The sequence below is a fragment of the Prunus persica genome, chromosome G2 (genome assembly GCF_000346465.2).
Source record: "Prunus persica cultivar Lovell chromosome G2, Prunus_persica_NCBIv2, whole genome shotgun sequence".
Classification (NCBI taxonomy): Eukaryota; Viridiplantae; Streptophyta; class Magnoliopsida; order Rosales; family Rosaceae; genus Prunus; species Prunus persica.
In genome coordinates this window covers 6,397,773-6,402,253 of record NC_034010.1, presented here as the reverse complement: position 1 = coordinate 6,402,253, position 4,481 = coordinate 6,397,773, and the positions used below count along the sequence as shown (strand labels likewise).

At 38.0% G+C, this 4,481-nt stretch overlaps 1 pseudogene; it reads left to right on the top strand.

The window, feature by feature from the left end:
* LOC18787124 lies at nt 2,660-4,073 on the top strand (annotated as a pseudogene).

Genomic DNA, 4,481 nt, shown 5'->3' with positions numbered 1-4,481 from the left:
AACCTTTTGTGTAACGAAGGATAACCGTCGCACAAAATTGCGCGACGAGTCGTAGAATCGGTCGCTCAAAGTCTTTCTTCACGATCTTTGCGCGACAGATAACGCGCGACGATTTTTATGTCGCGCTTGCATTCGTGCGACTAGAAGTTAGTCTACGCGACGAAATTGGATTCGTCGCGCAAATACTAAAATGTAGTAGTGGTTGTTGTTGTTAAACGAAATCTAAAATTAACTAAGTACACCTTATGATATAGATACACCCTAATATTTAAATCAAAATGTAAAATTAACTAAGTACACCTTATGGTATACAAAAAATACCTTAATGCACTCTATCACACAATACCCTAATACTAAGTACACCATATTTTACATGAATTGGTGCCCTCTTTTCCAAATTTAGGTTTGCATCAAAATCCTTAATTTCGTAAACTTTAGATACTTTAGTGCCAATTACCGGGGCATTTATGTTCCAAAGGATGATTAATATGTGGTTATTTTTTCAATTAAAGAATCCGTAGTTAGTTTGGCATGAAATAGTTTTTTTTCTTTTCCCCTGAACGGTGTAAATACAGAAAGCTCGCTCCCTCTCTTTCTCCCTCTCTATTTATCCATCTCTACATGTTTATTGCTATCTCTCAAACGTGGCTCCTTGTGTAAAATGGACTGCATACAAAGGTGGAAAAGTCAAGGAAGCAACTCCAGCAAAATTCCAATTTTTTTTTTCTTTTTATTTTTGGTCGGACAAAGATGCAATCATCAACTATCACCAGCAAATTCCAATTTTGAATATTTACAGATGTCACTGTTTGATTGGGTTGGGATTCTTATCTAAGATGCTGACCTATCACCGGTTAGTACATGGGAAGAAGGGCGGATGAAGAAAGTTGCTAAGCATCCCTGGTCACCAATAAAGCATAAAATGAAAGGTGGGGAAGTTATTGCTAGCTGTCGGATCAACTTAGCAATAGCACAGCAAAGCATAAAATGAAAAGGAAAAGAGAGAAACAAAAAAAAGAGGGAACATATCAATTTGAGCCAATTTTATGGTAAGAATATCAGAACCTAATATTCTTTTTTATTGTAAGAATATAAGAACCTATAATATTCCTTAACAAAATAAACTGTATGGTGAAACCTACACTAGTGATCCTAAACGAAACATGAATTTGAGTGAACAACGTTATATTGTGAGTGTTTTTTCGTGTGTTTTTATGGCTTTATGGTTTTAGTCTCGTTGATCAAATTTTGACATCAACATGTTATGTACTTCGTTGTTTCATCGTATAAATATAACTAGCTCCTTGCCACACGCATTAGTGTGTGCCAATTGGATATTTTTTATTTTTATTATTTTGTTTTTTTAATTGTTAAAAATTGAGTTTATAACTTTTTAAATAAAATTTATCCAAAATAGTGTAAAGTTTTGAAAGTGATTATCTCTTAGTTTTATGAGCAACTTTTCTTGTGTTCTTTATTTATTTATTTCAATTTAAACACATTGTGAATGTATTATTTTATCTTAATTAATGAATTGCATTCTCCTTTAACATTTTCATTAACTACGACAATTTGTGGAATTTTGAATGTTTAACTTTTTTTATATTATAATCAGTATATAGATGAGCTTCTTCAAAACTTCAACATAATATCTACATGACTTGTGTTATGTGTGTTATTATTTGCAGATTTCTTTCTTTTCCCCAACCCCACCATTACATATAAAGTGTAATTTTCTTAACACAAGAAATTAATATTTTTAATGACCAACCAAACAATTTATTCTAGAAACTAATTCCAAATTCCTCATTGTAAATAATGTCATCAGAATACTGTTTGATTCCTCAAAGAGAAAACATGTGTACAATTTGAAGGGATAGCAAATTTCATTTATAGAGTTGGCCTTGCCATAAGAAATAGCATCCATTTCACACCATCAATCATCCCTGTCACGACCTCGACCAACTTCCTTATTACTAGAGCTTTGCTTCTCAAAGAAAACATGTGTACAATTTGAAGGAATTGCCCCAAGTCTCCTTCTCTCACGGCGTATCTGGCCTTCGTGAGCGCCTTCAGAGTAAAAAGCTTTGATTTTTGCCTGATCCAGAGCCTGAACCTTTCTCTCTGCCTGATCCCATTCCTCAGTTGCCTCCAGGTACGAAATTTCAGTGCAATTTAATATTTGGGTTTATATTACTATTTGGATTGTTTGGCTTTGTTCACTGTTATCTTTTACTATTTTTTAAGTATAATTTTCATCACAATCGTTACTAAAACTTAAAGAATTAAAAAGATAAAAAAAGCCATATTCATCATACCTAGCATTCTAGAGAGAGGATAGGCAAGATAAATTCTTCTTTTTTTTTTTGGTTGAGTTTAGTGAAATTGTTTTTCCATTTTGAGTTTATAGAGGAAGGAAAAATTAGCGAATTTGTAAAATCGGGTTTTAAAACGAATTTACGAGAAAAAGGAAAAACCCGCTAAAAAACCAAGTCACATTCATACGAGCCGAACTCGGCGAAAACTCAATGCTTACTCGTAAGCTTCAAGTTCACAAGGCTCTCTGTTTCCTCTGGTTTCTCTATTATCGTTTATTGGTCTCTTGTTTCTTTTTGCAGTTCATCGAAAATAAAAAACACCGACCTTGAAACCCGTGGAAATGCTTAAACATCTCAAATTTCACCACATTTTCTGTACAGTTCAATCCAAAAGGTCAGAAACCCTAAACCCATTTACCCTGTTGATTAGATATTGCCATTTCCAATCAGAACCGGGTTTTAATTCTTCGAGCCCAACATCGTGTTTGCCACCCGAAAAAATTCCAGAAATTGCGATTTTCTGGGATTTGGATACCAAACCACCCAAATCAGTCTCGCCCTACGAAGCTGCCGTTAAGCTCAAGACGGCAGCTTCGTCTTTCAGGCTTGTTCGGCATATGATAGCATATGCAAACCGCCATGCACTTGATTATGTTCCACAGGTTGTTAGGGAAAGGAAAGAGAGGAACAGGGTTGTGATTAGGGATGGTGAACTGAACGTTTGTAGGGTTTGCGGGAGGAGATTTTATACTAATGAGAAGCTTTTGAACCACTTTAAGATTCATGAAAAAGAGCATATGAAGAGGTTGAGCCAGATTGAGTCTGCTAGAGGGAGCAGGAGGGTGAAGCTGGTTGGTAAGTATTCAATGAAGATGGAAAAGTATAAGAATGCTGCAAGGGATGTTTTGACACCCAAGGCAGGGAGGGGTTTGGCGGATGAGGTGAAGCGGGCTGGTTTTGGGTTCGGAGCGTGGTGGATAAACCTCAGAGGGCGGATGCTGCATTGAGGAATCACATTGTGGATATGATGGATCACAGGAGAGCTGAGTGTTTGATGCTTGTGTCGGATGATTTGGATTTCGTGGATGTTGTGATGGAGGCCAAGCTGAGATGCCTCAAGACGGTGGTTATGGGGGATTTGGCGACGGGGCTCTGAAGAAGGTTGCGGATTCGGGGTTTTCTTGGAACGAAATTCTAATTGGGAAGGCGAAGAAGGAGGCAGTGTCGGTTGTGGGGAAATGGAAAGACCGTGATGTGTTGAAGAGATTGGAGTAGACGTACAAGCCAGATGAGGACCAAAGTGTGCATAACTGGGATGATGAGATTGATGGTGAAAGCGAAGAGGAGGAAATTGAAGGCATTGTTGGTGGTGGAGTGAATGATAATTTAGGGAAGGATGACAGTGGCAGATGGTGGGAGATTGACTTTGAATGTTGATCTTTTGGTGATAGGGAACCAAACTCTGCACAAAATCAGAAACTTACCCATTTGTTAAAGGAAACCAATGGCATTCAACACCACCGAAATCCTCCGCTGCAACTGCGGAAAGCAATCTCAGCCTTTTTCTTCCAAAACAGACCTTACGCGTCTGAGACACTTCCCAAGTCGCCCATGGAAGCTAACATCCTCAGAATCCTCAGAAACGAGGAAGAGTACCAGTCCGAGTATGCGCCTCCTCAACAAGTCAGTCATCATCCTCCTAATTTTTGTTTTTGTTTGATTTTCTTTTAATTTTGGCTCCGTTTGGATTCTAAGAAAATGCGACTATTGTCGAAGCCCAATTTCCTTTTCGAATTGTTGGTCTAAAGATTGCTGCAAATCGTTTGCACGTTCTTTAAGGGCACTTGTCTTCGATTCAAACTGTTGTCGCATTTCATGAGCTCGTCTTGCTGCCTCTTCAGCTTCCTTCTCTGCCTTTTCAACATCAACCACTGTGGCATTCACATCAGCAAGCTCACTATTAAGTTCTATTAGATGCACGCTCATGGTTTTTATGGCAGCGAAGCACTGCTCATATTGGGTGATCAAAGCATTGATGCGGTCAACATCTAGATGGGCATGTTCTCCCACAAAGGCAACGTTCTTGGAAAATGAAGTGACCAACTCGAAAATGTGTTGGATAGTCGTTTCAAATTCCTGAAACTCATCCTGGCCTGATTCAAG